General features: G+C 42.9%; 2 long non-coding RNA genes across 2 annotated transcripts; one reads left to right on the forward strand and one right to left on the reverse strand.

Moving 5' to 3' along the window:
- Window positions 1-2,027: 2,027 nt before the first annotated feature.
- Window positions 2,028-2,585, forward strand: LOC124280743. Its single transcript, XR_006899761.1, has 3 exons — window positions 2,028-2,037; window positions 2,393-2,395; window positions 2,526-2,585. It is a non-coding gene; the product is annotated as an uncharacterized LOC124280743 (long non-coding RNA).
- A 423-nt stretch (window positions 2,586-3,008) lies between these two features.
- On the reverse strand, window positions 3,009-6,202 carry LOC124280744. Its single transcript, XR_006899762.1, has 4 exons — window positions 6,189-6,202; window positions 5,675-5,733; window positions 4,104-4,251; window positions 3,009-3,083 (listed from the first exon to the last, which is right to left on the reverse strand). It is a non-coding gene; the product is annotated as an uncharacterized LOC124280744 (long non-coding RNA).
- Between the last annotated feature and the right edge of the window lie 3,726 nt (window positions 6,203-9,928).

Raw genomic sequence — 9,928 nt, forward strand, 5'->3', positions numbered from 1 at the left:
TACCTTATCTCAGCCTCTGAGAAAATAATACCATCGTCTTCCTCTGACGAGTATGGTAGAGTATGTCGGAGACCTCGATCTGTAAGAAGATCTATGTGAGGACTGGAGGAGAAACGGACTGTGAGTGGCTAGTGTATGCAGATCTTGAGAGGCGACATCGCCAGCGGAGACTGTAGGCCACGAGCGTTGTCGTCTCCCGGCAGCTCTGGAGGCTTGAGCGTTGAGGGCTCACCTTGCGAGCGTCTTGTAAGGCGTTGTAGAAACCGATTTCTAGCCAGCGTCTTGCCACGAATGTCTGGAGTCCAGTGTCGCTCCGACATATGAGTGCTTGCTTTGCGAACGCCCTTTGTACATGACAAGGTGCGTGCTAGGCGAAGCACTCCTTCTACGGCAAAGAAGCCTCTTGCAAAGGGTCAGACTCTAGCTCCTTCCCGGGAGGCCTGGGATACCTTTGTATTAAAGAGCTCACTTCCGGGCAGGGTTGCCCCATGCCAGCGGAGGCGTCTATGGGCTCTCAGGGCTCTACTAGCGAAGTCAAAGGCGGGGCTCTGGGGCCCTGTATGACTTAGTATGGGGTGGGCTCTTGGGCCCGTGGCTCTGAGGCCTCTGTAAGCCGTAGCGGTCTTCCATCATTCTCATAATGTGGTTGATCAAGTCATCTGGGGCGTTCTGGCGTTGAAGAGGGATGTCTCTCACAGAGGTGACCCGGACCCTCAGATAAATGTATTGAGTGATAAGCGTGGCATCTCGGTTGTGTGTTAAGTCTGCGCGCTGAGGTGATAGTCGCCAGAAGCGGGCCGCTTTCTTGTGAAGCGAACTTCTGGAATGATAATAGGCATATCATCATCATATAATGCTAATTCTGTAACTGGTAAGATATCAGAGGCAAATTTATTAGATTTAGTTGACTTCCTTTTAGATGACGGTGTAGATCTTGGAGTATGCAGAGTCACGAGATGATATGGCTGGTTTCGACTTGGACTGAGGGCGGCGCAGCTCTTGAGATGCAGGTACGCTTCTTGGACATAGCGGACTCGCGCCCCACGCTTTATCCTCCGAGGGAAACTCAGGCATGCCACCAGCCAGCGGTGCGAGTCCTCAGTCAACAGTTGACATGAAACATTAATTTCGCGATCTATTAGCCATGTTTGAAATCTGTTTTACTTAGATTTATCTGCCTTCCATCTGTAAACGGAACATAAATATTTGTCAAAGGCAGAGATAGGTAAATTGCTACACAATTTACAACGAGAATCAAAGGAACATGGAGTAATGCAACTAGGGCATTTTAAATGAGGATCGGTATCAGAGTAACGTAGTTTACAATCTGTGCAAATTTTCATTAATGTAGCCTACTGAACAATCAATGCCAAAGCGTGAATAAACAGCAGAAACACAATTAATAATCAATGCAAATTGAATAAATATACTAGTACTACCTCTATACTAGCGTTATAAGAGGAACTAAACTAGATTTAAATAAAGGATATATGTGTTGGGAGACACAGGTGCTCTCTCACGTCCAGCCTCACTGGCTAAGGAGGAGAAGAGTGAGGCACATGGGCTTGGGTGTATTTCCTCCTTCCCGCCAAGCTTCTACGGAAAGGGAGATAACTTCGGGGTGAGTACTAATGAGTGATTTTTATTGAAGGGGCTTTCAATTGGGAGATACAAGTGTTCCACTAGGTTCGGCCAGAAGAAGAAGACAAGCAAATAAACATGAGTCAGGATAAGAAAAATATTGTATACTGGGGCATATCCACTTTAGCTTCCCTACTGATCCGGCTAAAGACTGTTATCCCTTATGACCTGTTTGAAATCAATAATTGAAACTTGAGGGCGAACAGCTTCCAAACAGAAAACACTTGCCATATATGGAACATAAACAATTGCTCCAAAAAAGCTCGCACTTTCGGTCTTGTCGGGTGTTTTCCAAACTAATTTCAATCACAAGCTGTGCATATGTTTTTGCACCAGACATGAAGCGTCATTTTGTCTAGGACTGAGTACTGTCTCTACAGGTTTATGTGATATTAAGTAAAGAGTGCTCCAAGAGACATAAACCGTGGAGTTAAGCTTGAAATAATGCTTTGGGCGAGAGGGCACAAGAGTCGATTTAATGCAACATTGCATTAATTCATTCAAACTTTTAATTAAATCATTTTTGGGGGAATAAATTATATGGTAGCTTCCCAAGAATTCAGAGTTAGTATCATTAAAGGAAACACATTATTTATTATAAGAGAAGTGTGGTGTGAAATAGTGCCTTTAATTCAGTTCTAACTTTCTGCAAAATTGTTCAGCAATTAGGGACCGATTTCATCATAATTTATGGCTTGGGGGTGATGAGGATTTTTAGGGGGGTTTACTCCATTTTGTTCTAGGGAGGTAGAGGGTCATCAATTTTTGTACACATGTACTAGGGAGGTCCTCAATTTTGTACCTAAAATATTTTAAAGTTATGAGTAAAAAAAATATGGGAAGGAGGAAGGGGGTGTAAATTGATTTTTGTACATCACATGCAGTGGGGTAACTTACTTTGTACATTAATTTTAGGGGGGCAGTCACATTGTACATGCTTCTCCCAGTAAAATCATCATCACCCTCCCTAGCCATAAATTATGAGCGGTCGCTTAGTCTTGGATTTGCAGACTAGTATGAATTTCAAGGCATATTATTAGTTGCCATAGCAGCCATATTGAAAATCAGATCTGAACCATGACAAGTGGTGGGATTAGGTATGTGCAATTTTCAGCCCCATTGCTCCATGCACATTGCTCATGACAGAAAATACACAACTGATAAAATTGGAATGATCTAAGACTACTTGACCTTCACCTCCAAGGAAGGATGTGTTAAACACAAGTGTGTGTTATGCTCAAGAACAGAAATATATCACTTGTGCCCTACCTCTTTCTGCATCTCATCTGCCTTCTGCAGCAACTTCCTCTCTCTCTCTCCAGGTTGGCAGTGTCAAAGTCTCCCATCTGGTCTTGCAGGGCCTTGATCTCACGCTCCAGACTGCCCACCTCCTTCTGCTTCTGCCGTAGCTGAAGGTTGTCCATCAACTCCAGCTCTCGGATCTGAGAAGAGGCAGGAATATTTATCCTGCACTTGCTGCAGCTTATTTGTTTATTAGGTCATTCTTCACCAAGTCTGCACTTGGACTCTCTTAAGACCTACCACCAGAGTATCACCTCAAGGACATGCTGTGGGCAACTACGACATGTTTTGCAGTACAACAGAAACAACTCTGCTGAGAGAGAAAAGGGAATGAAGGCGGTGTATGCTAAACTCGAGGACAAACATTACCTAAATGGCTCCAGGGATTCAGTAAAATCAATCTTGACTCCATTCTGATGTGAGAAGCTGTATAACTTCTGTACAGAGTTAAGCCTGGCGTCAGGTCATACAACTTCTGCACAGAGTTAAGCCTGATGTCGGGTCATACAACTTCTGCACAGAGTTCATCTGACGTCAGGTCATACAACTTCTGTACAGAACTCGCCTGATGTCGGGTCATACAACTTCTGTACAGAGTTCATCTGACGCCAGGTCATACAACTTCTGTACAGAGTTAAGCCTGATGTCGGGTCATACAACTTCTGCACAGAGTTCATCTGACGTCAGGTCATACAACTTCTGTACAGAGTTTCGCCTGATGTCGGGTCATACAACTTCTGTACAGAGTTCATCTGACGTCAGGTCATACAACTTCTGTACAGAGTTCGCCTAATGTCGGGTCATACAACTTCTGCAAAAGAGTCATCTGACGTCAGGTCATACAACTTCTGTACAGAATTTGCCTGATGTCAGGTCATACAACTTCTGCACAGAGTTCATCTGACGTCAGGTCATACAACTTCTGTACAGAGTCATCTGACGTCAGGTCATACAACTTCTGTACAGTTTAGCCTGATGTCGGGTCATACAACTTCTGCACAGAGTTCATCTGGCGTCAGGTCATACAACTTCTGTACAAAGTTAAGCCTGATGTCGGGTCATACAACTTCTGTACAGAGTTCACCTGGCGTCAGGTCATACAACCTTTGTACTTAACTGACCTGATGCCAGAAGCTGTATGACGTCTGTACTGAACTCACCTGCTGAGTGGCCAGGTCCTTGCTGAGCTTGTTGACATTCTCCGTGATCTCCTCACGCTCCTGGTTCACACTTGTCTCCTTCGTAGTGATGGTCGACATCCGTTCCTGACGCTCTTCTAGTCTGTCTGCCTTCATAGACTGGTTGTACCTGAAGACACAGGAGAAACAATAAACTTGTCTCTCTGACCACGCTGCCTCCCACGCTGTATTCACTCTCTCCTGTCTGTAGGTACTGTACACATAGCAGTTACAAGTACTAACAGTACGGAGATACAGAATTGCATCCTGATTCAAGGCCCATGATATCATTCTTCCATTTGCCAATCCTTGTAACATACAATACAATACAATACAATACAATACAACCCATGAAGATTCTGGTTAGAACTGATCTTCAGTAACCCATGCTTGTTGTAAGAGGTGACTAATGGGATCGGATGGTCAGGCTCTCTTACTTGGTTGACACATGTCATTGTATCACAAATCCTCAGATCAACGCTCATGCTGATCACTGGATTGTTTGGTCCAGATTCAATTATTTACAGACTGCGCCATATAGCTGGAATATTGGTGAGGGGCATAATAGAAGGAGGGAATCCTTATACACCTATATAACTAACACCTCTAGAGTGAGAGTGAGTTTAGATTTACACCGCACTCAGCAATATTCCAGCTATATGGCGGCAACACCTCTAGATGTAAGGAGAGAATACTTATACACCTATATAACTAACACCTCAGATGTAAGGATAGAATCCTTATACACACTTATAACTAACACTTCTAAAAAGAAAGGAGAGGTGAGGTGAGGTGAAATGGGGTTTAACGTCATGCTTGAGAATATTTAAGCTCATATGACGGCGTGCATGCGTGTGTATGTGTATGCGGCTGCTTGTACTAGCCCAGACTTAAGCTGGTTTTATAGTGCTAGCCCACTGAGATACCATGCCGCAGTGAAGCATGAATACCCCACTCAGACACATTATACTGACTTCGAGCCGACCAGTCCTTGTTGTACCCTTTAATGCGAAAGCCAGGCAGGGACCAACAAGTACCATATTTTGCGTCTTTTTGGTATGGCGGATGGGGATCGAGCGCTCTAACCACTACACCGCGGAGGCGGACGCTCTAACCACTACACCCGCGAGGCGGTCAGAAGAAAGGAGAAAATCCTTTACACCTATATAACTAACACCTCTAGAAGTAAGGAGAGTGAGTGAGTGAGTTCAGCAATATTCCAGCTATATGGCGGTCTGTAAATAATCGAGTCTGGACCAGACAATCCAGTGATCAACAGCATGAGCATCTATCTGGGCAAGCGGGGAACCGATGACATATTTCAACCAAGTCAGCGAGCCTGACCACCCAAACCCGTTAATTAGCCTCTTACAACAAACATGGGTTACTGAAGGTTCATTCTAACCCGGACTTTCACGGGTAAGAAGTAAGGAGAGAATCCTTACACACCTATATATTTGTAGAACTAAGGAGAGAATCCAATACACCGATATAACTGTACCACCTCTAGAAGTAAGGAGAGAATCCTTATACATCTATATAAGTGTACTCACAGCTTGATTTCACCGTTGACGTCCTTCACTTGTTTGGCCTCCGACTTCACACAGTCAATCTGTAAACACAGCAACCTTGACATACAGCTCACCATGTTGTAGCACCTTGCCTCCCAGAGTGCAACAAGAATCCCCATCTCACCTTATCTACTATTGTAGCACCACCCCTCATATCCCACCTTATCTGCTATTTTATCCTGTCAGACCTGTTTCGATTTGACTTCAATGTTTTTTCATTTTTTTAGGCATAAACCAATATGCACATTTTAGCGTACAATTTTAAAGGCAGATCCTACAAAGAGTGAGTTTGGTTCTACAGTACTCCAATGATACAGTTTAAGCAGAATGATGCAGGTGTCAGATGTTTACAACTCTGGTGAAATCTATCAGAATGGGTGTGGTGTCAAGACTCATAGATACATCACCAAAGGATTCAAGCCGGAACATAAACAAAGGATTCAAGCTAGGAACATCGGTCAGGAGGAGATGGCTATGGTGTTTAGCTAAACTTTACCTCGGCCTTGGCTCTAGTCAAGCTTGAGATGGCTTTGGTAGCCACCAGTTTCATCTTCTCCTGCGGCTGGCTCAATCTGCTTCCTTTGGTGCCACAGTTTCATCTTCTCCCCAGTCAATCTGCTCCTGTCAGCCAGTGTCAGTACAGTTAAACAAAGCGTTCAATAGCAATTTATTACACTGTATTATTATTTACAGATTCAAATAATAATATGCAGCAAAGAGGGTTCAAAAGTGACCCCCGGAACGTTCAGGGTGGTGGTTAGACTCATCATCAGCTCATGGCCATAAACAGAAGTTGTTTAGCCGTCGATGCAGTGCGAAGCATGCGCTTCTATTGGCTGAACAGCTAACGCTGCATGCACGCGAAGCGCCCGTCTGCAGCGACTGAGAGAGGTGCTTCCTGCGTAAGCGACATTCAAAATGGCGTCCACGGCATGTCATTCTGCAAGGTAACAGAGAAAACTTGTCTGCTCTTCTGTGACCAATAGGGACAAGTGTTTAATGTGCGCGATACAATTCAAAATCATTGCATGGAATATCTTCTGCAGCCGTGTGCCAAAAGTGTGGCTAGTATCGGTGATGTGTTTATATTGAATGACGCCATATTGAATGAGAAGCTCACACAGCAGTCCGTTGCACCAGGAAAGCGAGGCGTAAAGCGTGAAGCGCAGCAAAGCTTACAAACTTTGCTGAACAACTGGCGCCCGGGACTTCTCCAAGAAACAGCTGAACAATCCAACCCACTAAGAACTTTCGAGGAGAATGTTTAGGCTGCTCAACATTGCAGACTTCTGCATTACCCAGAGTGTCAGAAAGGCTGTGTTCCTTGCAGCAAAACCATGTAATCTCTCAATGTCAGTCAAGATGTTGGGAGGTTCCCAAACCTTGGGCACCAAGAACAATGGGGAATCAGACAACTTGCAAATTTTGATTCAAGCAGGGCATTTGCCATGTTTTTCCTTATTCTGAATCATATTTGTATCATTATGATCATTGTTATTATTACAGACAAAGCGATACCTCAAGTGGTCCGATCTGTGTCTTGGCTTCCTGCAAAACAAAGAAAGATGATCATGTACCTGTATTCCATCAATACTGGAATTGAAATACAATGATCAATAAACAACAGCTATTGTTACACCCATTGTCCATTGTAACCAGATGCTGTTTCATAAAACAGCTCATGAAACAGTTCATAACTGTGGTTTAAAACAGTAAACTGTCACACTACTATTTATCCTACCTCATGTAAGAATGTCCATCTCTGATTGGTTTATGTGTCCTTGAGCGAATTACCATGTATGCCCAGTGCACAGATGTACACCCAGCCAGTATAAATCGAGAATAAATCATTCATACCCTGCCCCATGGAAGAGCATGTCTCCATGGCAGTCAGTGAACCGTGAACCAGTTGTTCAGATTGACTCATCAGTACCAGGTTAGTAGATCCGCCTCCGTGGTGTAGTGGTTAGGAGCGTCCGCCCGAGGCGGAAGGTCCGCGATGGTTGATCCTGACCGTGTCATACCAAAATACGTTAAAATATGGTACTTGTTGGTCCCTGTCTGGCGCTCGGCATTAATGGGTACAACAAGGACTGGTCGGCTCGGAGTCAGTATAATGTGTCTGAGTGGGGTATTCAGGCTTCACTGCGGCATGGTATCTCAGTGGGCTAGCACTATAAAACCAGCTTAAGTCTGGGCTAGTACAAGCAGCCGCACATACACATACAAACGCATACACGTCGTCATGAGCGAAATATTCTCAAGCACGACATTAAACCCAATTTCACCTCACCTCACCAGGTTAGTAAAATATATTACTGAATTTCAGTTTGTTTTAATGTTATTTTTACATAATGAAAGATTTAAACATTTGGTAAGATAAATTTGTTGTAGCATTATGATTTGGGTATACGGGGGCGAGGTGGATAAAACCTAACGAGGGATGTATAAAACCCCGTATACCCCTCTACACAATGCTACAACTTATTATGTCATCCTTTTTGAATGAAAAAGTCAACACTAACTATTTAAATCCTGTTCATTTATTTCCCTTTTTATCAATCACTCATTTGTTGTAAATCTAAAAAGAAGGATACATCTACGATGCTGGTATGTTTCAATAACACAGATTGGATGAAATTTGAGCAGTAACCAATGAATACAGGTATTTTCATGATTTTTGTGAAATATGTGGCCAAAAGCTCCACACATGCATACAATACATGGGACTCCAATTACAAATTTTCGAACAGAGTAGCAGTGTTCGGAGTTCTGAAGTAATATAGTGTATGTTTAGTTCTTTGTCAGCACCACAAAGAACAACTGACAACATGACTTTAATGTGTTTTATCTAACAACCAATCAAAGACCTTGTACCACTGAGCATTACTGCATAATGGATTTTTGAGACTGTGAATTCAGTATGGCTCTCATTGCTCAGCAAAATCTTTGTAGAATTCTTCACATCACATTAAAAATGTTCATATTTACAAGTAAATTTTTTCAAACATCCAAATTAGAGGGAGGCTGAAAAGCATACATTTTAAGCTCAGTATTGTAACTGTTATGCCAAAATTGTGATGATTGGCATCTCTGAGCTTCATATAAATATCTGAGTATCACGGAGAGACTGTACCATCAGTAGCTGGTAAAACAGCCAACACTCTGCATAATGTTGCTGTAACTACCAACACTCTGGATAATGTTGCTGTAACTACCAACACTCTGGATAATGTTGCTGTAACTACCAACACTCTGGATAATGTTGCTGTAACTACCAACACTCTGGATAATGTTGCTGTAACTACCAACACTCTGGATAATGTTGCTGTAACTACCAACACTCTGGATAATGTTGCAGAGGAGATGACCAGTAATTATATCAAGTGTTAGTGCTGTAACTACCAACAGATAATAAAGTTGGCAGCGAGAAGGTAACGGGGTTTTACGTCACTCATTGAACTTCAATATGCGAAATCACTGTCTTATTAAATTTATCTTTACCAATATGTTTAAATCTTTCATTGTCTTAAAATAACGATAAAAGTGGTAATCATGCTACTGGCTTATGACAGGCAATTGAAAGTGTTTATAGTGGCGAAAATATTTCGCTCATGTAACGTTATCTTTGCGATTTAATGCTGTATAACCGGGGCGGCACTGTTTTATGACGCTGGCAATCTGGCGTACTTGCCGGTGGTATGTATACCCCGCTCAGCACCCTTCCGACCGACCGACCATACATTGATACGTCGAAAGTACCGTATTTTTCAGCGACGTTTGAGCATGTTGTCGAGGACGAATTAATATTCTTCACCATAACGGTATCTGGCTGGTACTGATCGGGCTGTTAACTGTTCATTCGCGACTTTTCGCAATGAACAATAATATGAATGTTTATTCGACTTCTTTGGTACGTGCGCCGTATGCGCTGGAATATCAACCATTGGTGCAAAACAATCAATGAGGTAGGGCTAAAAATATTAGTGTGAACAGTTCAGTTGTTTCATGATGGGCGTCGTTAATGGAACAATGGTATAATGGCTAATAACTGTTGTTTATTGATCATTGTATTTCAATTCAGTGATGATAGTCTGAGTACGCGTCATCTTTCTTTGTTGCGAAACCAGATCGGACGTTGGCTCTGTCGTAATGATCATAATGACGATATGATTCGGAAACAGGAAAACATGGCGAATCTTCTTGAATCAAAGGGCCGAAGTATTCCCATTGGTG

The sequence above is a fragment of the Haliotis rubra genome, unplaced genomic scaffold (genome assembly GCF_003918875.1).
Source record: "Haliotis rubra isolate DU_JTF1 unplaced genomic scaffold, ASM391887v1 Scf2729, whole genome shotgun sequence".
In the NCBI taxonomy this organism is placed as follows: Eukaryota; Metazoa; Mollusca; class Gastropoda; order Lepetellida; family Haliotidae; genus Haliotis; species Haliotis rubra.